Source organism: Kogia breviceps, chromosome 4, assembly GCF_026419965.1.
Source record: "Kogia breviceps isolate mKogBre1 chromosome 4, mKogBre1 haplotype 1, whole genome shotgun sequence".
In the NCBI taxonomy this organism is placed as follows: domain Eukaryota; kingdom Metazoa; phylum Chordata; class Mammalia; order Artiodactyla; family Physeteridae; genus Kogia; species Kogia breviceps.
The window spans coordinates 38722932-38749706 of NC_081313.1; the positions used below are offsets into that span (position 1 = coordinate 38722932).

The window sequence follows — 26775 nt, forward strand, 5'->3', positions numbered from 1 at the left end:
TTATGGATCAAAGCAGATATTTTCAAAAGCACCTGAAAAAGAGCCCAGCAAGACCTGACTTTAAGCTGATGAAAGACATCGATATATCTAAGGAAGGAATGTGTCAATCAGGAGGGGGCTTGGTCACCCGTGTAAGGTGTAAGGAAAAGGAGGATCCCAGAGGCAAACTTTTTGCCTTTTTTGGAAGAGTCCATACCTTGTCTCTTCTGGATTACTGCAGTATTTCATGAACTTGTCTTCTAGACTCCTGTGTTCAGTCCTCTAAAATCCAGAATGATTCTTTTAACAGAAAAATAAGATTGTCGTGCCCATGCTAAAACTCTATTGGCTTTCCATTGCATTTAGAACTCCATACTCTGACCTACAAAGTCCCATGTCCTATTTTCCTGGCCACCTCTCCAACTACATCTCTTAGTGCCCTCGTACTGCCCTCCAGACACTCTGGCCTTCTTGTGTTCTTTGATCAAACCATCTATTTTGACTAGAGGCTTTTGTACTAGTGTCCTCTCTGACTGGAAATCTCCTGCAGGCAAGCTCTTTATTAAGCTGTTCAGTTTCGAAGTCATTCCTTGAAAATAGCTTTGACACCATCTAAATCAAACATCAGTTGCTCTCTATGTCAATAATGTATTGTAAATATTGCTATCATTTTCAGGCCCTCATCACCATCTAATTTTTTGTTTGTCTATTTGTTTGAGGTGGACACTGCCAAGTCAGTCACCAAAATTTGTTTACTTTTGTTTACACAGCTAGAGGAGGGAACACAGCAAGGAGTTTGCCACCTAGTTGTGAAGACAGACAGATAATCGGGCCTGACTGCAACCAGACCTATGGGTGAAGGCTAGGGCTGGGTATCTAAGGAATGTCCGAGAATCATGCAGAGACCACAGAAGGTATGGCCTCATGGGGTGCTGGGAGTTTGAATTTCAAGGCAGAGTTAAGTAAGCTGTTCTGAGATGGAGAAGTGTCACAGCTGGTCCTGGACTAGGCACTCACCAGTCCTTGGGAAATTCATAGGACTTAGAAGAGGAGGTGAAAGCATTGCACTTGGCAGGTGACCTGAAGAGAAGGCACAGGATCCAACCTCCAAGAATTTTTCCTCTGAAGCTCTCAAACACTTCCTGAGAAGACAAGAGTAAATCCCATGAGGTAGGCTGACTTTGGTGGGAAAATGAGCAGTGAGCTAAGAACCTGACTTCATGTTCTCACTCTGATTTTGGCCATGCATGCAATGGGTCAAACTATGTCCCATTTAATCTGGGTTGCCAGATGCTTAGGAAAGGTTTCAAATATATTTGAACCCAATCTTTAATTCCATTCCCCTGGAACAAGTCTTCCAATGGCTTATGAGGCTTTTCTCTGTTAGTTGCAACACTAGTTGCTGAAGAGCAAAGCACAATGTAAGAATCTGTGTGTATGTCTGCGTATTTATTTATCCTTGCAGTCTCCATAATACTGGTGTCAACAACAGCCTAGACATTTTTCAAATTTAGTTCAAAATCTGTCTTGTTTTTTAATTTTTACTACTGTGAATTCCATCTTAACTGAGATTAAAGATAGCAATAGGAAAAAGTTAAAATTACAAGTCAGTCGACTTAAAAATCAGGAACCTACACAGAAGAAAGTTTGTAATTGCTGGCGGATAATCCCTATGGCATGTATAACCAGAGCACACTAGAAGGCTGCAGGGGAATTGTCAGAATGAGAATCAAGGACCTCAGCTTCAGGCTAAAAAGTCAGAATAAGCTTGTGACTTACATTGCCACCCAAGACTCAAAGAACATCTATTCTTTCAAATGACAGGTTTTCTAGTTTAAACCATACCAAAGAAAAGGAACATGCCTTTCACTGATGCATCATTGTTACTATGGTTTAACTTCTTAACCCCTCTTCCTGTTGAAGATTTTTTCACATCTGAAGAGCATCTACAGCTTCAGTCCTCAATTATACTTCCACCTCCTAGAATAGGAAAAATAAAATTTAGAAAAAAGGTCTCATCTGAGTATAGATTGAAATTACTTTACACAAATCCATATTTTGGATGATTCTGCAAAGGAAAAACTCTTTCTGATAATCTATGTAATTCGTAAAAGTAATTGTTTCTTGGTGAGCTTTTTGGGGTTTATTAAAATCCAACACATATTTTTTTAAATGACTATTGTTTATTTGGATAATTTCATATTATATGCCAGAAAAATGTAAAATTGCTCAGAAAATGTAAAATTGTGTATTTATAATTTAATTTCATTTATTGTATTTGAATCAATAAGGTGTTACTGTTGCCTTCAAGAAGACTTTTAGGGCTTCACTGGTGGTTCAGTGGTTAAGAATCCGCCTGCCAATGCAGGGGACACGGGTTTGAGCCCTGGTCCGGGAAGATCCCGCATGCTGCAGAGCAATTAAGCCCGTGTGCCACAACTACTGAGCCTGCACTCTAGAGCCCACGAGCCACGAGCCACAACTCCTGAAGCCCACATGCCTAGAGCCCGTGCTCCGCAACAAGAGAAGCCACCGCTCACCGCAACTAGAGAAAAGCCTGTGCACAGCATCAAAGACCCAACTCAGCCAAAAATAAACAAATAAATTAATTTTTTTTAAAAGAAGACTTTTGAGGGAAAATCTATCTGATTTTATATATTTTCACACAGATAAGAAAGCACCGCAAATCCTGACCTTATTTATTTATTTACTATATCCTTATACCTTTATCTTATATACCCTTTGCTCAAACTCGCCTAATGTTAACATCATATACATCATGGAACAATTCTATAAAAATTAAGAGATTATCATTGGTAAAATTCAATAAACTAAACTACAGATCTTATTTGGATTTTCCTGGTTTTTCCACATGTCATTATACATTTGTGGAAACCCATACAATGTTCAACATCAAGAATGAATCATATCATTAGAGAAATGCAAATCAAAACTACAATGAGATATCATCTCCCACTGGTCAGACTGGCCATCATTAAAAATCTAGAAACAATAAATGCTGGAGAGGTTGTGGAGAAAAGGGAACACTTTTGCACTGCTGGTGGGAATGTAAATTGATACAGCCACTATGGAGAACAGTATGGAAGTTCCTTAAAAAACTACAAATAGAACTACCATATGACCCTGCAATCCCACTACTGGACATATACCCTGAGAAAACCATAATTCAAAAAGAGTCATGTACCACAATGTTCATTGCAGCTCTGTTTACAATAGCCAGGACATGGAAGCAACCAAAGTGTCCATCAACAGATGAATGGATAAAGAAGATGTGGCACATATATACAATGGAATATTACTCAGCCATAAAAAGAAATGAAACTGAGTTATTTGTAATGAGGTGGATAGACCTGGAATCTGTCATACAGAGTGAAGTAAGTCAGAAGGAGAAAAACAAATACCGTATACTAACACATATATATGGAATCTAAGAAAAAAAATTTCATGAAGAGATTACTGATAGGATGGGAGTAAAACACAGACCTACTAGAGCATGGACTTGAGGATATGGGGAGGAGGAAGGGTAAGCTGGGATGAAGTGAGAGAGTGGCAGGGACATATATACACTACCAAATGTAAATTAGATAGCTAGTGGGAAGCTGCCGCATAGCACAGGGAGAGCACCTCTGTGCTTTGTGACCACCTAGAGGGGTGGGATAGGGAGGGTGGGAGGGAGGGTGACACAAGAGGGAAGAGATATGGGAACATATGTATATGTATAACTGATTCACTTTGTTGTAAAGGAGAAACTAACACACTGTTGTAAAACAGTTATACTCCAATAACGATGTTAAAAAAAAAGAATGAATCATAATGTAAACTATGGACTTTGGGTAATTATGGTGTGTCCATGTAGGTTCATCAATTGCAAGAAATACCACTCTGGTGGGGGATGTCGGCAATGGGGGGTGCTATATGTGTGTAGGGTCAGGGGATATATGGGTAATCTCAGCATCTCCTCAGAGTCCCCTCAATCCTGCCAGGAGCCTTAAACTGCTCTGAAAAGCTAAAGTCTTACTAAAATACAGTTGACTACGTTCATATGTGTCAATTTCCAAGTTCCCTATAATATCTCATTTGACATGTGCATCTATCTTTATTATAGATTTATAGTACATCCTGAAATCATATACTGTGAATTCTTCAATTTAGTTCATCATTTAGAATTGTTTTGACTCTTTTAGTTCCTTTGCACTTTCATATAAAATTTAGAATCAGCTATTCTAAATCTGCAAATATACCTGCTGGGATTTTGTTTGTGAGTACACTGGTTCTGCAGATCAAGTTGGGGAAAATTGATATATTAGTAACATTGTTTCTTCCAATCTCTAAAAAATGTCTATTTCTCCTTATTTAGGTCTTCTAAATAAGACCATCAGTTTCAGCTCTTCTAAATAAGACCATCAGTTTTCATTGTAAAGATACTTCACAAATTTTGTTAATTTATTTTTGGAGGGCTATTGTAATTTTTTTTTTTAAATTTGAAACTGCAAACGTTAATTGCTGTCATTATAGGAAGAAAATTGATTTTTGTATACTTACCTTTTATACTGCTACCTTATTAAAGACACATTAATTCTAGGAGATTTTTAGTGATTTTCTACATAGGCAGTTATGTCATCTGTAACTTGAGATAGTTTTATTGCTTTCTTTCTAATCAATATGACTTTTTTGCTTCCTCTTATTGCCTTATAGAACTGGTTAGTAATTCAAGTATGATGTTGAATAGGTGTGTTGAGAGAGTTCAACCTTGCTTTGCTCCTGACCTTATGAGGAAAGCATTCAGTCTCCTACCATTAAGTATGATGTTCATTATAGGTTTGTTTTTAAAATTATTTATTTATTTATTTATTTTTGGCTGCGTTGGCTCTTTGTTGCTGCATGCGCGCGTTCTCTAGTTGCGGCGAGCGGGGACTACTCTTCTTTGTGGTGCGCAGGCTTCTCACTGCAGTGGCTTCTCTTGTTGTGGAGCACGGGCTCTAGGCGCGCGGGCTTCAGTAGTTGTGGCTCGAAGGCTCTAGAGTGCAGGCTCAGTAGCTGTGGCGCACGGGCTTAGTTGCTCCGCAGCATGTGGGATCTTCCCAGACCAGGGCTCGAACCCGTGTCCCCTGCATTGGAAGGCGGATTCTTAAGCACTGCACCCCCAAGGAAGCCCCCATTATGGGTTTTATTGTAGATGCCCTTTAATAGTTTAAGGAAGTTCCTTTCATTATAATTTGCTGAGATATTTATCATGTTATAGTTGTTAAACTTTTCAAACACATTTTCTGCACGTGTTGAGATCATATTTTTTTTTCCTTTAGTCTGTTTATGATGAATTACATTCATTGATTTTTTATTTTATATTGCTCGACCTTACACACCTGAGAAACCTCTCAGTAGATTATGGCATATTTTTCTTTTAACACTTTGCTGAATTTGATTGCATAATACCTTGTTGCAGATTTTTGTGTGTATGTTCATGGGATATATTGTTCTGAGGTTGGCTTTTCTTATAATGGCTCTGTGTGATTTTGTTGTAAAAATAATGCTGTCCTCATAAAATTAGTTGGGATGTTATCCCTGCTTTTCTACTTTCTGGAAGAGATTGTATAGAATTGGAATTACTTATTCTTATGTGTCTATTTGTTTGTTACCTATCTATTTTCCTATTTCTCTTTTCACGCCTATCAGTTATTGCCTCATGTATTTTGAAGTTTTGTTTTAGGTGAATTTACATTTAGGAGTTTTATGTTATATTAATATATAATGTCTCTTTTTATCTCAAATAATATTCCTTGTTCTGAAATCTGTATTGTCTGACATTAATATAGCTAAAGCAGATTTCATTTGCTTAACGTTTGCATGGAATACCTTCTGCCATTCTTACTTTACTATGGCGTTATAATAAATCAGGTTTCTTGAATACAGCATATGGTGGGGTATTGATTTTTCTTATACAGTCTGACAATTTTTATCTTTTAACTGGTGTGTTTGAACCATTCACCTTTAAAGTTATTATGATATGAATGGATCAAACTATCATGTTGCTTGCTGTATTTTAGTTGTTCCATTTTATTTTTCTGCCTTTTTCATTAATTGAGCATATTTCATAATTTCATTTTATCTCCTCTGTTGACATGGTTATAGCTCTTTTCCTGAAAAAGTATTGATTTATAATGTTATAATATAATTTTTTTAAAAATCTGAGTCTAAATTTAACAAAATTTTGCTGCATCAAGTGTAATGTGTGGACCTTACAGCATTATATTCCCAATTCTTCCCTCCCAATCTTTGTGATATTTTTGTCATAATTTTCCTATTGCATGTGCTATAAATATATAATACATTGTTCCTATTTTACTTTTCCTATTGTTACTTTAGGTAGTCAGTTATGTTTTAGAGCAATTAAACAGAAGAAAATAAATGAATATTATAATACTGTTATTTATTCCATTTCTGATATTTCTTTGTGTAGATCCAAATTTCTGATTGGTATCATACTCCTCTGCCTGAAGAACTTTAATGTTTCTTGTAAAGCAGATCTGCAAGCAAGGAAATCTATTTTTTATAACTTATCAATCACAGTTTGTGTTTTCCTACCCTGGAACTGGATCCACCATATGTTTCTATTCCTGGGCTGCTTCTCCAGTAAGTTGTGATTCTCCCTACCCACCTGTCTGTCTCACCAGTTTTGGGGACAGCAGTTTGCCTTGTGGCTTCAATTCTCTGATGAATCTAAGAAAAGTTTTGAATTTGTTCAACTTTTTCTCTTGTAAGGACAGCAGTGATGACTTAAAGCTCTTTACATGCAGAATTGGAAACCAGAAGTCAAATTAAGTAATTTTGCTTAAGAGGTAGAGTAGTTAGCAGGTGGCTCTGACTTGATCTCCTTTATATTCAAGAAAAAACATTTTCTCTACTTTTGCTAAACACAGTCTTTCTTTATTATGAACCTGATGTAATGCTGTATCATACTTTCAATAAATTTTACTGCACTCTTTATTGTACTTTACGACTTTGGTGAATTCAATTTTCCAACTAGCAGACCTCATATGTATACAAAGTGTATATACAATTGTAGCAAAAATCAATTTTGCGCTTCAAATTTCTTGGCACAAATTTTGTTTCAGTGGCAAATCAGTAATATGCCATGTAACTGGGTAGAGATTCAGAATCAAAAGTGTAGTGATTTGGACGCCATACTTTTAAATGTTCAGGAGCAAAAAGGAATTGTGTATTAATTTACCTGTTTATCCCTGGGTTGATTTCTTAACTTCTCTCAGCTTCAACTTCTTACCTGAAAAACGGGAATAATAATATCTAACTTGGAGTTATTTTGAAGATTAAATGAGATGATATGTACAGGGCTAACTATGATGTTAAACAAATAAATGACTCTCAAGGAATTATTATTGTTCTTCATTGGTCTGGAGGAATTTTGGGACCAGTGGGAGATGGATCCCAGAGCAGGGTATGGAAAACTATCTCATGTTGCCATTCTTTAGTGGCATGGGCTGCTGTAAGGGCTATCAGCTTTCTATTCCTGGAAATAATCAAGTTAAGGAAAGGTATTTTTCCTTTAGGGATGTAGGAAAGGAGATTTTGGAATGATGAGAGTTAACCAGATGAACTATAAAAGCTCATACAGCTTCAAGTGATTTAATTAGATAAAAAGCCATCATTAGTATTCTGTTTATATTTGAGTTGTCAAATTTAATTACTGCTTTCAAGAATCATTTTCTTACTTTATTAAAGTCATTAGTTAATGCCTACCATACTATCAGAGAATATTAATTGATTTGAATTTTGCAAGTAGTATCCCTAGACTCATAGGATCATTGGCTGGCCTATGAATTTCTTTAAAATATAAAATTCTTCTGAGTCAGGTGTGTCAGGAATGTAATTTTGCCTGTAAGGTATTTTTTTTTCTTTTAACATAAGTTATTTGAAGCTTTTAAGAACCACAAGTATAGTAATTCATAATTGATATTGCTAAAGTTAATTGGTTGGGATTGAGTGGCAGCAGCTCTCTGGATAGAACTTGTGCTTCCAATTAGCCATAGTCCCTACCACTCCCTAATGTCCCACACAGAGTCTTCTTTGTTCATTTTCATTATTTGCTTGTTCTCTCTAGGCATTTTAGTTTGCATATTCTGCTCTTATTTATTTGTCTCATCAGTTTCTTCCAGCTACTCAAATTGACTCCTCAGTTTTTCAGGAGAGAGAAAAACTGGGTTACAATCAAAAGTTGTTGACTTTCTAGTTGTGGGTTTTTATGTAATTTTTAAAAGGCTGATAAGATAAAAAAGATTAGTGGGCCTAAGTGCTCCAAGAGAGACAGGTGGCAGTTGTGAATTAGGAAGGATCTAGAAGAAGGAAAATATAAGTAGTATATCATGAGTCAACAAAAACATACAGAAAGTTCAAAAAGGAAATAAATAGCCTGAAAAGTCAAATCTATCATTAGTTATATACACCAAGGTGGCAGAATTTGGCATCAAAATGATTTGGTAGATGAGAAATATACTTATGAGTGCTGTCAGTTAAATTCATGAAGGTGAATGTGAATAAAGGTTAAAATTGTAGATTAAACACAGAAACATCTGACTTTTGGGATTAGGTTGCAAATTAAGCAAAGTAATTGCACATTGAAAAATAATTTTTTTTTAAAGTTATTTAGATGCATGCCTTAAAAACAAAACAATACATATATGGAGGAAAGTTTTGTTTAAAAAAATATATGATAAAATTATCTACCTTGCCATGTTTTAAATTTGTTAACATTCCATAATGTCATCTACTATGTTTTGTTCATTCACTTGACATCTGGGGTAATTAAGAGTCAGCTCAATTATTAATTCTATATTCTTGGCTCAAAACTTGATACTCACTATAATTCTGAATATTTATTTACTTATTGGTATATATGTATATATCTTTCAATAAAAAATTGATTTCTCAGTAACAGATAAAAATGTACATTAAAATAGATATGTATATTTAAAATACTGATGAAAATCTGGAATACTATTTTAACTACAATGTAATTCTTAAATTCTCTAAAAAAGGGTTGACTCCTATGTTTCTTGGAAGTAAATTTTACACAAAACATACATAGGATATGAAATGATGCAAATATGTTTGTGCTGCAGTAAGAACTATACTTTTTATTACTACATGTTATGCTATCAATAGTCATATTAAATCCTATTTAAGAGGCTAGTTCTAGTGTATGTGTCTATTTTAAATGTAACTTCTTAAAATTTTATAGGCAAAGTCCTTCAATGAGCAATGAAAAGATGATTTAAAAAGACTGTTGAATAGAAAAACAGCCAGCAACAGTAATTCATTTTGGATACAGTTTTACTTTTTATGAATAAGCCTGCAAAATATCAACATAAAGAGTGTACTTTTTCTTTAAATGAATACAGCTTCTTAATACTGAAATCCAGTTCAAATAGTGAACATTTTAAAATTCTTATGACATGGGATTACACCCTTGTGTTTCACGTAGCACATGGTGCATTGGTTTTGATTTTACAACTCAAAGAAGGGGAGAGCACAAAATAAATAATTTGGTTTATTTGAAAAGAACCTATGTCATTTTATTTTTCTATGCAATTTAGGTGAGGGTAATGAGGTGAGGTATTTAGGTGAGGGTATTTAGGTGAGGGTAATTTAGGTGAGTGGTATCTGTCTTTATGGAAATTTCAAATTTCATGTGTATTGAAATATCATTGTCATTAAATGCTCACATTATATGACGTACTATCCAGAACCACTAGAAAACATACTTGACAAAAAAGAACTTTGTGATTAATGCAGCAATAGTATAAGGAGTATTTACTAGGCTATACAAAACATTATACAGCTTATTCTGCCCCATGGAACTAAAGTGAAAAGAATTAGCATTTGTAATGGCTATCCAGTATAGTGAATACAAGTAAAGTAAGCAAGTAAGTCTTGTTTCCCCTAGCCTGAGAAAACAGAACAAACAAATTAAATACATCAGAATTTTGCCTTCTTTCTTACAATCTCAGGCCAAGGAGACAAAGAGTTGGTGGAGAGTCCTTCTTTGCACTATCAATTAGCTAATCAAACAAACATGCAATCTAAAACAAACAAACAAACAAACAAAAACCTTCAAGATACATCCTGCAGTGCCTTCCGTAAAGAAATTCCAGAGCCATTACTGTCATCAGGAAAGAGTAATAGAAATAGAAAGAGCTGCCCAGGCAAAATGAGTTCCAAGGTATAGCTATTTGGGTAAATAAGTAAGATTTCACCAAATGAGAATCATAGTAATAAATTTGTTGAAACCAAACTTAAGTAGTTGTAACTGTAAAAGTTATATAGTTGGAATCACTACTAAATTCTTATTACATTTTTGATTTAGACGATAATGACAAGAGAAAATATATTGATGTTCATTAAAAAATAAATTTAATTATATTAATGAAGTTGGTAAAGGAGAGATTCTTTGATGAGAAAGATCAGATCCTGATTGCACTTTTGAACGTATTTAAATTTGATAAATAACAGTTCAAAATTTCATATTCTTAATTTGTAATAGGCAATGCTTTCTTGTGGAACTCCTGTTTCCAAAATGTACTTGAATTAAGGCCAGGCATAATAAGCTTCAATAAATAGCTCAAGTAAAGATGGTCAGAGAATTCACTTAAAATAATGACACTGTGGGTTTTAATTTATCTCTTATTTATGGCTTTACAAAAAAAAAGTATTATTTATAAATTATAGTAAGGAAATGGAAAAATACAAAAAATGGAAATAATTTGAGATTACTTGCAATTTCAACATCTAGAAAGAAGCTGTGTTAATATTTTAGTGTGTTCTTTCCCATTATTTTAAAGAATATATTTATATAAACATAAAAGTTGTATGTTACTTTTCTCCCCCTTTCTTAAAAACTCTTTTATTTTTCATCTTCTTCATTAATTTTATTATGATGATGTATACATTATAAAAACTTGTAAATATTGTTGGAAGGACATTCAAAAATATTTTTGTCTTTTAATTCCTTCCATTGCTTTATATTTAGAAATTCTTCCCCTAATGTAAAACACAATAAATATTTTTAAATTGTAGCTGTGAATTGGCCAGAAAAATGTTTAGAGAAAGGAAGATTAAGAAAGAGAATGTAATTATATCAGAAATTAAAATAATAAACATACTACTGATTTATATTTTCTAGTTATAATGCTATATTTCACTACATTATACATATTAAATATTTAATACATTTGGAATTTATTTTCATATATTATGTTGTGTGGGGGAATCTCTTTAATCTATTCATGCAACAACTCTTTAATGCCAGGCATTACTTTAAGTGCTAAGGATGGAGCTGTGACTAAAATAGACAAAAATCTTACTTTGGCAGAATTTATTTTCTAGTAACATCTAATTTTTTAATGAAAGGCTTAACTAAGTTTTCCAGCATCATTTCTTTACTGTCTTTCTTTCTCCATTCATTTCTGAGGTTATTTCTAAATTGTTCTAAGAAGTAAGATTTACTTCTGGGCAACATTTTTCTTCTACTCTCTGACTACTGATATTTATATAAATGCAGTTGATTATAGTATATTTATAGTACACTTTAATTTCTGATATGGGATATATTCCCTTCCTCAATCTGGCTTCTTACAAAACTTTTTTGGCCTATTCAGAGCCATTTTTCTCATCAAGTATAATTTAAAATTACTAAGTTCTACATATACTAAAATGCTAAAATTTGAATTAAAATTATGAATTACTTTGAAAGTATTGATGTCTTTATATTATTAATTCTTCTCAGCCAGAAATTTAGCAAGTCTCCCTTTTATTGAAGTCTTCATTTACATTTCTTAGTAAATTTTTAACAATTTTCTTCTTTTAGGTTTTGTATATTTCTTATTGAAGTCTTGCCTTTTATTTTATATACCTATTGCTATGAATAGAATATTTTTATAAATTTAACTATTTATTATTACTATAGAGAAAAGGCTTTCTCTTTGTATTTATGTTGTATCTTGTCAGTTTGCTAATCCACCTTACTAGTTCTAACAGTTTTTCAGTTCAATTTGTAGCATTTTTCTAGACAGTTTTGTATAAGCAAGTAATTGTAATATTTGTTTCTTCTTTCCAGTAGCTATATTTCTTCTTTATGTTTTATATATGATATTGACTAAAATATCTACATTTGTAATACCTAGTCTTGTTCCTAAATTCAATTTTTAAAGCCTTTAATGTTTTGCCATTAAACATGAAGTCAGCTATAAGCTTAAGCTAAGTATTCTTGATCATGGCAAAGAAATAACTATTTTTCCAATGGTCACTAAGAGTCCCTTTGTTTTGTTCCTGGGAAGAATTTATGGTAAATTAAATGTTTTCTTTTAATCTCCATTTATTTTGCTCCTTTAACTAATTGATATGTTATAGGAATAAATTTTCTGCCATTCTTGTTAAAAGTTCTATTTAGTTATTTTGAATGATTTAAAAATTAACTCCTAAATTTACTTTAGGAATTTCTGTATATATAGCTAATAAGTTAAAGTGTCTGTAGTATTCCTTATTTGTTCATCTGTGTCACATTTTGGATTTATAACTACCATTAAATTAATTTGAAGACTTTTAAATGTGTGTGCTCTAGAATTATTTTTATTATAGCATAAATTATGTCCAATTACTGAAATTTGGAAAGAATTCCTCTGTGAAGCTGTCTTGTTAAAAGTCTTGTGGAGGGTGATTCTTTGACAACTTTTCTATTTCTTTTCTCTCCTTGTTTTACTTTAGCTGATGCTTGTGGGTGAAATCAATGAGAACATATTCAGAAAGTAAGTGAAAGAACTAAAGAGCACAAAAAGCCATTTTCTGGAATATTTCAGTAATTATATCTCGAATGCTGGCCAGTGGGTTAGGTAAGCTGTTTCAGAACTTTTTAATTAGATCTTATGCTGGTAAGAAGGGAAGAGCACAGACAATTAACTCTCATGACCAAGAACTAGAACAAGATTGGGTAGATTTTAATAAAGATGATAGACAACGAAAACATGAAGCCATACTTTCCTTATCAACAATCTAGTTAAGTATTTGCAGAGCCAAGTTGTGGGGCTGCTAAAATAGAATGAGGTCATTGAGTAACTGAGGAAAATGTGAAGAACCACCAAAGAAAGCATGTGGGTGTAGTCCAAGAACAACTTTCCAATTATGGTTGTTTTATATTGATCATTTAATTCACGATTGTTATGTGCTTTCTCCTTCTTTCCTTCATCATCAACCTCATCATTCTTATCATGTTATCTTGACAATTTACTACAGCATCACAAATCATGTATGTTAATTGTGTCACACATTTAAATGACTACTTAATATGCATACTTTTCTGTAACAAGGCATTATGAAGAATAGCAAGGAAAATAATAATCACAATAACTTATAAAGTATATTATAGTTTATAAAATTCATCCATTAATGAATTACAGTTTGGAATTGGGTTAAGCAATAAATCCTAAGAACATGTCACTGAGCTGGTGAGGCCAAGGAAGGCATCACAGAGGGAGTAAGATATGAATGAGTCCCACTTGGAAGGAAATATTTTGCTTTGACTCTAGTGTATCATTGAAAGATGCGGGCTAGGAGAGTGTCATATTTAGGACTATTCAACTGGAAGTCATGTGTAAAATGAAGTATAAAGGGAGGAGATCAGGGAAAGACAACCTAGTTGAAAAGCTACTTTAGTAATCTAGGTAAATAATTTAGTGTCTAAAAATACAAAAGCCTTGTTGTAGAGTAAAAAAATCACTGTTCTGTTGAGTTAGAACATCTAAAAATCTCTGTAATGTCTACTCTTTTTTTTGTTTGTTTTTGCATTGCGCAGGCCTCTCACTGTTGTGGCCTCTCCCATTGCGGAGCACAGGCTCCGGACGCGCAGGCTCAGCGGCCATGGCTCACGGGCCCAGCTGCTCCGCGCCATGTGGGATCTTCCCAGACCAGGGCACGAACCCGCGTCCCCTGCGTCGGCAGGTGGACTCTCAACCACTGCGCCACCAGGGAAGTCCAATGTCTACTCTTTATTTATGAAATGCAGAGTTTGGATTAACTAGAAACTGCTTTCCATATCTAAAACATGGTGATAATATGATTCAACTCTCAGTCTTCCCCCTCATCTTCAGCTGGAAAGCAATGGAGGAAAGGAGTTATTTTTAGCCTTTTTGTCCCCTTGGGGTTTGGGCTAGACTTTTTTTTGTGTGTGTGCAGTACGCGGGCCTCTCACTGTTGTGGCCTCTCCCATTGCGGAGCACAGGCTCCGGAAGCGCAGGTTCAGCGGCCGTGACTCACAGGCCTAGCCGCTCCGCGGCATGTGGGATCTTCCCGGACCGGGGCACGAACCCGTGTTCCCTGCATCAGCAGGCGGACGCTCAAGCACTGCGCCACTAGGCAAGCCCTTGGGCTAGACTTTTAGTCTCTATGAACAAGATGTCAAAGCCTTGAGTTATTACCTTCGGCTCAGTCAAAATCTCAGGCAGTAGCAGTCATATGGTTGAGTAGCCAGAAGTCTGTTTATGATCTACCTGATCATGGAGTTTAACATCATAAAGAGAAAGTCTCAAACACTTCTGAGTATTGCTAAAAATATTATATTTATATAAGGATTTTTACTTTGGGATTCCAAAAGAAGTTTTTATTCTTATCTCAGACATCAACAAGGATGTAGGCTATAAGAATTTGAATTTCAGGAACTAAAACTAGACAGGAACTAAATATTATTTAAAAAACAATTTTTGATTTACTGCTCCTCTCTCCACTGGGAGCTCCACCCCTCACCCCTATCTCAGGTGGCCATAGCAATTAAGAAACAAATAAAAGCCGTACTGAATGATAGCATTATTTTCCTGGAAATAGATGCAAATAAGATATATTATAAAAGGAATGACTGTAGAGAAGAAAGATGTTACATTAAACTAATTTTTATTCCCTTTCTTAGACTCCCTTGTCCCTTTCCTTCACATCACAGTTATTATATTTTCCACTCAAACCACAAGAAATATTTCCATAATGAAAACATAAATCAATTTTTGAAGACATTTTAACAATTAAAATGCATCTAGCCTATGAGAGACAGAAGAAATGACACGGGTTTCCAGGAGCAACAAGAAAGTTCCAGGAATATTATGTATTTTGTGCAGAAATATCAGGTCATACTCTTCAGAAAGAAAGGAGGTTATTGCCCATGAAAATTAGAAAAAAAATGTTTTCAATGGACAGCCTGGAATATCAAGTATAACTTTTCAGCTGAAATAAAATTCCAGGCTAAATTTTACTCCTTTATTTTTTTTTAACCCTGACTTGTAACCATTTTTCCTCTCAAATCCTGAGGCTTGGCAGAACCAGTACTCATAGTTGTCCTTAATTTAGAGATGTTCCAGAACCTGAATGTAGACGGGTGCAGTGAAGTGCATAGTTTCACTGATACAGAGATGTAATAAAGATTTGAAGGTAGCAGCGGTTCCCTTGGAAAAAATAGACCTCAGGCAAAGAAATGCAAGGCAAGTGTTCTTAGGGAAAGAGAATGATGGTAGACTTCCAGTTATATAAAGAAATATTTTTATAAGAGGCTTTTATGTAGACAATTATATGTGAGAAGGTTAACTTTAAAGAAAGGCACACTTGGAGACGATGATAAAAGTAATTGTGACAGGTTTTGTCACACTGTTTTTCTAAAGGTTAAACTTAATAGAAAAATGTCACACCTGATGTTTTGAAATTCTTTTGTAATCAAAATCAGTGATACCAGTATGAGTCAACGTATGCAAAATTAACATTTAAACTATTTCTTTGCATTAGATTATCAATATAGTTGGTTCAACTCTCCACACAAGAAATCCATCAGTACTTAGATGTTACTAGTTGCAAAATTTGATACTGTTTCAACAAACATTTGAACTTATTTTAAAAGGAGGCATTTTGGGGGCCAGCTTTTTCATAGGAAATTCTAATAACGTGAAATTCACTCTTATTCTGAAACGCTGCTAGTTCAAAGGGTTTTGGAAAACCGAAGCAATCTTTGAAGTGCTTTGAAAGATTTTTAAAAACATCTTTTGCAAACAAATTTGTTTTTTACAGACTGCCCTGCTCATTGACACACCAAGACACCACTTCAAACATTACAGCTGAGCTGTGGACAGGCAGGAAGTGTCCGCAGCCGCCAGGGCAGTTCAGACACACAAGCAGCAATTCAGAGAGGGACTGAAAAAAAAAAAAAAAAAAAAAAGAAATCTCAAGAATCTTTCGGACCAGGGGTGAAAAGTCATTCACCACCTATACCAGTTTCTGTAACCAGAGCCTGAATGTCCAAACCTCATGGCACGAAGAGTGTGAAAGACACTGCTGGACATTCCTGATCCCCTTGGGTCCTCAAAGCAGAGCATGAGCTCCTGCTGCAGTGTCTTTGAACTTGAAGATTAGCACTAGCTCCGCTCATCAGTAAAAATCTATTTTCAGGTACATTGTCCACATCAACAATATGAACTTTAAATAAGTGGTTCTCATGCTTTCCAAATAAAAAGCCCTCTTTTTAAAATAATAATTTTAAAAATCCCATTTGATTCTGAGTTCACAGTGCCTATTGATTGAGAAAATATATAAAAGCCAAAGCTATGAAGAATGTATAATATATTCAATCAATTTAAGTTTAAGTAGTCATGAGGGTATTTACAGCCCTTTGAATTTGATGCATACATGGTAAAATTATAGTTTTGTTCAAGCATTGCTTAGCACTTTGGACCTCTAGCAATAACTCTGAGGTCCATAACAAGAGAACAACTACACTACTCTTTATTCTCTAGAGTTTTCTTTTTGGCTCTTTTGCATTTAAGCTTGTCTACTTGGAATTTTCAGCGAGGGATATGGTTCAATTTACAAGTTTCTGAAAAGTGGTTTTTAAAATAAAGCAAGTTATGTTCATATGCAAGAGGAGAGTTTATTACAAGAACTTTACTTGTAAAATCTTTGGAAAGTAAACACTTATTTTATAAAGTAAATAATGTGTATTTCCAATGGTTGGTATGTTGTGTATTAGGCAGTAGATGACTTAAAAGCTCATCTGTATATGGAGATATTAGACAGTTAGAATTTTTTTAAAAAGATCTTTAAACCAGTAATAACTTACTGTGTGCTTTGGAGAATACATAGGGTAAAATGATCAAAGATTAAATGCCAATTTAGAAATTTTTACCACACCTATAAGTACCATATTTGAAAAAAAAATCTGGCATTTGGGATAGAAATGATTGGGGAGCAGAAATAAATACTGATTCGATCAGAGGAGCAGACATTATGAAATGCGTTAACACCTAAAGAAGTGGATGGGAAAGGGTTGGCAAATATTGCATTTGTACATCTGAGTCACATAAAAGGTAGGTAGAGTTTGGTTTTAAATTAATCAACGGGAAGATTTATATTTTTAGGGGTATGGAGACATTTAACAATCAAAATTCTTCATATTATTGAATGCATGAACAAGAATGACAAATCTTGAAGTATTAATATGTCTCTCCTCCTAAAAACCCAGAAAGGCTACAAACCTACTGGGAACTCCTTTAGTTAACTCATTGACATTGTATAATAATTTACAACTTAAAAATTAAGTGACATGAAATATAAAAATGTAACCTTTAAAAATTAGAAAACAAGAATTTCATTTGTTTCATCAGTAGAAATATAACTATCAAAGGTAGCCATCAAAACTCAGCCACAGAAACTAATAATTAATATATTATTGACTTTAAAACTTAGGGAAAAGGAAAATAATATTGAATGTGAAATGCTATAAAAACAAATCCTTTGTTATATTTATATACTGAATATGAAGACATTCTTTCTTGGTGTTAATTTTTAAAATGTTATTACAGTTCTTGGATGCAAAAGTGTTGAAGTAGAAATATCTTTAAGTATCTTATGATTTCTTATAATAGTGAATTAAATAAAATGTATCTTAATCATCCTCAGTTTCTACTTACTGTATTCCTAAAAATCTCTGTCCCCCAAGTTTTTTCATAAAAGTACATCAATATATTATTGACATCAAATAAATGACTAAGTAGAGTACCCTATGTTTTTATGTTAGATTGCTTTTTTGTGTTTTTTCTCCTACTGATATCCACATTAAGGTCCACACAATCTCTGTTTTACTTTCTTGACATTTCATCTATTGTAATCCAAACTGAGACCAGTAGAAGAGAAAGATAAAGTGCTCTGGAATGACAGTTAAAGAACCCACCAGGTATTAAGAATATTCCAAGTACTTATTTTAAAAAAGAGATGTCAAAGATTTATTGTTTTAAATAAAGAGGCATACGTAAACAAGATATCTGACTTTTTATATTATGAATTATTTGATTTTTATACATCCCAATGGAGAATGGAATAACTTTATTTAATATAGAAGCTGTTGCTTACAAGCTCTTGTCTCCCTAGCTGTTGATTGATCGGTTTTTTCCCACTTTCATTACTAACAATGGCTATCAGAAAAGATTCAGCCTTTGTGACTCTGAAAAAGGATTTTGTTTATTTCGGTTACTAAAGAGTGGGGAAAATGCACCCATGTATATAAACAGCAAATACGCAAGCTGAACTTGAGATCTTAGGTGAAATTTACACTAAGCATCACAACAGAGGGTAAATAGGAAAAAAAAAATTGTGAGGAAGAAGCAGGGAACTTTTATATTGCTGAAAATATACGTAGAGTTCTCTATGAGAAGATTTGGCTTATAAGGAAAAGTCTGGGTAAAATTTCAGGATTTAAGAGAATACCAATAAAGTGAAGATTGACATTAACCAGACCGGGCTATAAATACCACACAAAGAGACCAAACAAGTCCTCCTCTGACAGGTCTGGCCACCTCTCCCCTTCAGAACAAACCTATAATGAACAACACTGGAATGAAACCTGTTGTTCTTTTAGGATCAGTGAAACTTAATATGTTGGTTTGAGCACTTTTGTTTTTGGATGAGTTCACGTTTGTGTACTTACCTGATTACTGTGTTAAGTATAGGTTAAACCAGGCAGCATAACGTATAGTCAAGTCTCTACAAGTGTCATTATTTAATCATCTCTACTGACTTTCTTGTCTTATCACTCAAACTAACATGACTTTTTCTCTCTCAACATCATTTTGATGTGAAAGAGGAAACCACTTTTGTGTTTAAGAAAAACCTCTAATTACCTGTACAGAGAAAAAGGAAAATATTAACACAGAAGCAAACACACCTCTTTCTCTGCTCCATCTTATACCCTTGGAAAATACTAGTGCACAGAGTTTGTTTTATATTAATAGCTCTGACATATATTTTAAATTTCCTTTTTAGTCTTTTAAAATTATGTGACTGTTATATTCTTGTAGGAATACCATACTCTGCAGATCTCTGTTACAAATGTTGACTAATTAACTAATTATGTATTATTGAACAATAATGATAGGTTTTATTATTTTCTGTTTAATATTTAAACAATGATTTTAGTGGTACAATTTCTGTTAGAATTTTTAATGAGGTATCTCTTTCAGGATGTTATCAATAGGCTAGTTACTGAAGTTCTCATGTGTTCAGAAAACAAGTGATGTGGTTATCTGTAACTTTCCAACTGAAATAACTGTTCTATGAAATGAATATTTGTAAATAACACATTTAAGAAATACGTCGATTTTACTAGTGGCTCAAACTGCAAATGTTGTTTTGCAAAGAAAAAAAACACTCCATTATAGACAATTGATTAATACAATGAAAATTATCTGTGATGTATGATGTATGCTTGATATCCTTGTTTCCAGAAAGATGAGAGAGTCTAAGTCAAGAGTAAGCGAGATGATAGATCCAAAGCAGTGGTTTTCTAATTGTGTTCCCCGGATTCCTAAAGGGTTTTAGAATGTTGTTGGAGAGGGGGAAGTGGTATGGGCAGGAGGGATATCAATTAGAAGATCTGATTTACATATTGGCATTGCTAATTTCCTTTGAAGAGCAAGCTTCGCTTTAAAAGAAAGGTATGAAAACTCCGCGTTCAGTAATCTATGGAGATAGTTCAGAGGTGACACAAACATTTTATTTAAATTAAAATCAGCCTAGACTGTTCTTTTTGCGGCACGCGGGCCTCTCCAGTTGCGGAGCACAGGCTCCGGACGCGCAGGCTCAGCGGCCATGGCTCACGGGCCCAGCCACTCTATGGCATGTGGGATCCTCCGGGACCGGGGCACGAACTGGCCTCACCTTTATCGGCAGGCGGACTCTCAACCTCTGCGCCACCAGGGAAGCCCTAGACTGTTCTTTTTTGTTGCCTGTTTTATCTCTATTATGAAGCACAGTCCTGGCACAAGATAGGTGCTCAAAAAATATTTATTTTTATCAGTGCTGATGAAGACAAGTTGGCCAATAGCCTGTATATACACAATGGTATTTAGCCCTAACAAGCTCAGATAGTGATAGCACAAAACTTAGTTTCAGATTTTACTTGTCTTGTTTCTATGTTTTTCATTGAGTTAAAATTGGTGTGCTTTTGTATTCACTTTGAATTTTAAAATTTTACGTGGGTTCAAGGTAAAGTGAAATTGTATTCTTTGAAACTATATATTTTAAAAGGTGAAGTTTAAAATAATAAATTTAACAATCGAGTTGATGAGATTTTTTAGGTTCAAAATGAAGTTAACTAGTGGACCCGTATTTATACATAGATCAACTAAATACACAGCTATTACCATCCATACTAATAAGCATCCAATGAAGCAACATTCTAAAATCTCACACAAAATGAGCTGAAGACACAAAAGTCATTTATTATATGGGCTCATTTTTTAAAGGATAAATGAGTCTCACATAATAACATTTTAAAAATTGTCTTATGTTTCCTGCTAAATCATTTTGAAGCATAAAAATAATATTATCAATTTAAACATATATTGAACATAGTCCTAAAAAATTTATGCAACAAAGTTTAAATATGTCTATTGAAATGCATTCATGGATTTTTTTTCAAAAGAACTTAATTCATCAGACGTGAGGGAGAATCACACACTATTAGAAAAAATATTCATTAAGCCTTCCACTATAGACACTGCAACAAGCATGAGAGTGAATAGGCAGTGATGAAAATACAATTGGTACTGTTGTCTCATGATATAATCTAGAGATAAACCTAGAGTGCACATCCAAGATATTATTAAATAGAAGTCTAATATCACATGAAATCTTAACGATATAACTAGGCAAGGGGAGGGGTATTGCAGATTTTCCAATAGTTTTTGTAAAATATATATCAAAATACAATATAAAGATAGTCTTTTACCTATAACACTGGAAAATTACATAATATAGAAAGAATAAACATTTCACACATCATTAAATAAACTGGCAATGATTTAATGATGGCTGTAGTGACTGAAGAGAAAGAAGGTAGGAATAGTGGTTTTTCTAAAAGGTGTTGCAGGCAAATGTATTTACCGTTTTTGTTTGTTTGTTTGTTTGTTTTTTTGCCACTCCACGTGTCTTGTGTGATCTTACTGCCCTCGGCAGTGAAAGCGTGGACAGAGTCCTAACCACTGGACTGCTTAGGAACTCCTGTATTTAGGTTTCTTATCCTCGTTTAATACACAGATAAATCTAGTAGTTCTTAAGATGCATCACTTTTCATAACCATGTTAGATAAATGCCAGACAAATTATATAGTTAAGGTCTGATCTTTCAATTGCAGATTTTTCAGGGCTATTTGTAGTGATACAGCAATGAGTGTTAAAACTTCCATTTTTTAAAAAATGGAAATTGATTGACTATTCCATGACAAAGTGTTAGTACAAATGTTTCAAGTGAGACAAGAAATACTCCTGTTTTCTAACAAACAAACTTTGTTAACTAAAATTAGCTCAAGTACAACATGCCTTCCCTATCATGTATATCCTTCTAGAATTTGGGGTAAGCCAAAGAAGCTCCATTTAGCTGTATATCAATGTCATTGTACATAGTGAAAATCGAAGATAAAGTATAAGCAATCAAAACAGAGCTTTAAAGTTTTTATCGCAAGTACAAGCTATATATATATTGAAACTTTGATAGAGACAGAGTGATTTGGCTAACTTTAGAAACTGACATTGTTGAATGCAGAATGGATAAAAATTACACTTGAAAATTATTTTCCAAAGAATGATAATTTAAAATGAATGAGGAACTGTTCATCAACCAATTTCAACTTGAAAATTTAACAATTAAGGGTTGAGAGCAAATGTTGGATAATGTTAGTGATTCAGCATTGAAACAATTTTCTGCTATTTTTCTTTTAGTCTTCCGGATGAGTTAAATGGAAGAGCATCACAGAATTTCTGTATGAGCTGTTAAAAAACGGTTGTAATATGCAATTGTTCTACGTGACACAAAATTGTTTTTATATAATGCAATCCAAAGCAAAATACAGAAATAATTTGGATGTTGAAGCTGTTATAAGTTACTAGTTTCACCTACAAGCTCTACTTACAAATTTTTGTGTTGAAGATAACCTTTGTACTCTCACTGATTGCCTTTAGAGTAAATATTATATATTAAAACTTAAGAAAAATGCATACATATAAATTACAATCTCATGTATTCGCTGTTTATGGTTCTATGTCAATTTTCATCTGGAGAAAAAAGTTCATCTGCTAAAAGTGTTTGAAATGTAGGTTCTAGATGTCCTATTCAAGTATTAATGTAAATGATACACCTCTAATTTTCTCACTTAAAATACGGTGATCATAATACTTAACTGCCAGGGTTGTTGTAAGAATTAAAGATAATATGTGAAATGTTTGCAGATAATTTATGAAGCAAAATTTAAGCACTCAGCCCAGTGTCTATCCTGAAATAATCATGCTATTAATTCTGTTGTGTTTATTATTCAAGGAGGTACCCTTCTTGTGAATGAAAGAGAAAAGATTCCTTGGGAACTCACAGGACTGTTCAGGAATTTCTGGCCTCCATATCACAGCTCAGCTGCTAATATTTTTTAACTTGGATTTTGTCATAGTTCCTTTTGAAAATCTGACAAAAGCTATGGACTTGCCCCCGCTAATGTAAACTTTTGTATTTTTCCAGTCTTCCCAGATTTCCTATAGGATCAAGTCTGTTCAGAGATTCCAGATTAAGATCCTGTCCTCCAGTTTGGTGTTTAGAGATTGTAGTAACACCATTAATTCTTCAACCAAATAAACCCAGAAAATTTTTTTCTCAGATATATGTACACACACACACACACACACACACACACACACACATACCTATATATACATATGTATAAAAAACAATCACAACTATAAGATTTCAGAATTCACCTCATTGATTTATTGTTTTGTTGTTTGTATAAACATTTCTATGGCCACTAAAGTGGCTCCTCATGGATCCAAGTTCAGATTTTTTCATAATCCCTGGACTTAAAATGGAGAAGATAGCTGTGAAAAAAGAACTGACTTTCTTTTCTTCTAGTAATAAGCCTGCAATTTTCAAAAATGCTTTCTTCAAGCTACAAACTGATACTCATGAAAATAGAAACGTGTGTCACGGATAAGCAAAAATGAAAGGAATAATGCAAATGAGCTGAAATGCTGTAACTTAAATTACTAATTTCTTTTCACCAAAATTATAATTTTTTTAAGTGGACCACAGGGAATGTAATTCATTCCTTTTATATTTTGAATATTTTAAAAGTTTTTTTTTCAGATTAAAATCAAAAGAATTTCCCATTTTCTTTCTTTTAAAGAAATAAAAGATGTGGATGATTAGGATTACAGTACATCAGTTAGTGTCTCTGTTCTCTTCATAATATATCATATGTCAGAACTTCTCTCTTTAGAATAACAAAAATGACCTTTTGGTGCCATAAGCTCTGGCTGACCTTTTAGTAGCCATAACAGTGGCAGAGAAACAATAAAGATACATCAAGCAAGAGTTCCTTCTTGCCACTGGGATACTCAGGGCATGAACCAGAGTGCTATATGGAATTTGTGCTTCTAAATTTGTAAGTAAAAATTAACAAAAGGACTTTCTATTATGAGAATCAACTTCATGACCTTGAAGTGGTATTTAAGTATTTCAGTTAACATAAAGCTTACAGCAGTCTGCACTTTAGAGAAAGTGCCATTTTCAGAATACACTTTAGTGAATGATATAAATATCAACATTTTGAAAGCTATGTATATAGCTTAAAGTAAATTTATTAATGGAAAATATAGTTTAAACATAAGTGTAGTGTGGCTTGATTTAGAAAAATTTAATAGAGAATAATTGTTTTTTATTTGACTTCTTCCCATTAATTAAAATGTTAACATCAGGTTGTCACAAAGAAACTCTTTCTTTTCAAAGGACTTGGAACCACACACTGGCTGATGTTTGAAATCCTGTATCTATATGATTTATCTGTAGGGCACCATTTGAACATTTATTATCGTTGCTGTCCAGAGTTTCTAATTTTGTTTATGTTTTTCTTGAAGTGTGGAATTGCAATTATGAATTTGTATAAACCCAAGCTCAGTAGTTAAATAAGATGAAAGACCTGAATTACTTCAGTACATTCCAATGTGTGCAAATTGGGATTCTGGTTACAATGAAGCTCCAGCTTCTAGTTAAGTTGTTTTGGAGGCAGGAAGTGGGAGGAGGGAGGATGACTTCATCAAAGAGAACTGGGTCTGTGTAAGGGAATTTGGCTTGTCCAAGAACAATGAGTTCAGCCCTTCAAATAAGGTTTCAGTTAGCTCTTGTTTGCATAATATTATTTGTTCACTGATAGACATCTATGATCATGATCATTTTTCTCTTGGTTATTTTTGCTATAATCTTTTAATTAAAAAAATTGTCTGGGTTTAAAAGAAATAACCAATATCAAAGTCTATAGCAAAATAATTTAGAATCTCTTGAAAACTAATGGAATATTTGTTCAGTTCTCTCTTGAACATTATTTGTATTTAAAGGAGCTTTTAAGGCAATGTGTTCTTACTCGCAGATATTTTCCCCATACAATTGAAATTTGGATGTAAGTTTATAATAACTTTCATTATGAGACTTCTTGTAAATAACTCTTGACTTCATTCATTTATTCAATGGGCATTCTTTTAAATACCTACTATGTGCTGGGCTCTGTTCTAAGCTTTTGGAAATAAAAATGAACAAAACAAAGACAATACTCAGAAAGAACAAATCTTGTGGAATTGTGCTACATCTCTGTTTCCTCTCCAGTTCAGCAATATCATGTTAAAATGATGGGTGGATCTCACAAGAACTGTTCTCTCAAACACATCATTTGTGGGAAGGTACAGGGGAATGGGAAAGAAAATATCATAAGTGATATATTCAGCGATGTTGAATAGAAACAATTTTAAAGGTGTCGCTAGTCTTCTCCTTCAGGCTGCCTCTTCTTGCTGTCACTTTCTGGTCTTCATTTGTCATCCTTTCGAGGTCCTGGTGAGATGACCTCTCGCAAGCAGCATCCTCTTCTCCAGTTGTTAGTCTGCATGTGGAAGCTTTGAGGCACCTATTGCAGGTACCATTCATCTGATATTTGATATATACTATCATGAATTATCTTTATTTAGAGTTTGCCTTAATTTTGTGATCAGGATTAATTTCTGCAAGGAAGGATCCATATCTTCTGGGGTTTTGCATTCCCAGTGAGGTGCCCTAATCATACAGACCACTTGGGAAGGGATTGTGATGACATTTTTTATTATATGTAGCCAAATACAGCACCTCATTTATTGGTGATTATTAATAAGTATTATTTTATCCTAATGAATAATACCCATGATCATTAGAGGGAGTGAAATGAGTAAGTTTCAAACTCTCAGGAAGGCTCAAGTGACAAAAATAACGATAGCTTCTACCTCTCGGGAATCACTGAAGGTATGACACAGGGAGTAAAGTAATGAATTCCTGGGTAGGAGGAAATTTAGGTGGCAAACAAATTAGAAACTGGTCTCTTCCTACAAAAATTTAGGCAGGCTTAAGAAATCCATCATACTACAGTTGCAAAAGTCCCAAGTTTATGTCTTTCTAATCTGTTTTCCAGTTGCAGCCCCTTTAAGGCAAAAATCTGAGACTTGCATCCTTCTGCTTAAAAACCATTTCGTGATCCCCTTTGCACTCACTATGGAAATAAAACTCCTTAGTATAATATATGCAAGACTATTCGTGATTGTTTCCTGACCAACTCTATGCTTCATCTTAGTATTTTTTCCCCATAATGTTTGATAGGCAAGTTGAATTATTAGCTCTCTATACGACTGCTTGTCTCTTCTTTTAGGCCTCTGTAAGTGGTACTTTCTTTTGGAATAGGCTTCCTGTTTCTCTTTCTTTGGGTAGATAATTCCTTAGGTCTCTTCTGGGAAGCCTTCCCTTCCCTGCTATTGGTTCCTCTCTGTATCCCCACAGCACCCTATGCAAAATTATGCTCAGTATGACTCAGCTACTCAACTTCAGGGCCACGGTTGGAATTTTATTCTATTCAGATTGCACTGTGGGAAGCCACCCACCTAGAATAAAGTGTCAGTTTTATTTATTTATTTGTTATTGGAGTATAATTGCTTTACAATGGTGTGTTAGTTTCTGCTTTACAACAAAGTGAATCAGTTATACATATACATATGTTCCCATATCTCTTCCCTCTTGCGTCTCCCTCCCACCCTCCCTATCCCACCCCTCTAGGTGGTCACGAACCACCTAGCTGATCTCCCTGAGGTCATGTCTGTGTCACAGTTCTCACCTACTGCATGCTTTCTTTTTCATAGTTTTCAT

The 26775-nt window shown here is 34.0% G+C and overlaps 1 long non-coding RNA gene across 1 annotated transcript in view; it reads right to left on the reverse strand.

The window, feature by feature from the left end:
• Positions 1 to 1842: 1842 nt before the first annotated feature.
• Positions 1843 to 26775, reverse strand: part of LOC131756154 (uncharacterized) — a 1089329-nt gene continuing 1064396 nt past the window's right edge. The window contains exon 6 of the long non-coding RNA XR_010840132.1: positions 1843 to 1959. This is a non-coding gene — a long non-coding RNA (uncharacterized lncRNA). The remainder of the gene's footprint in view (positions 1960 to 26775) is intronic.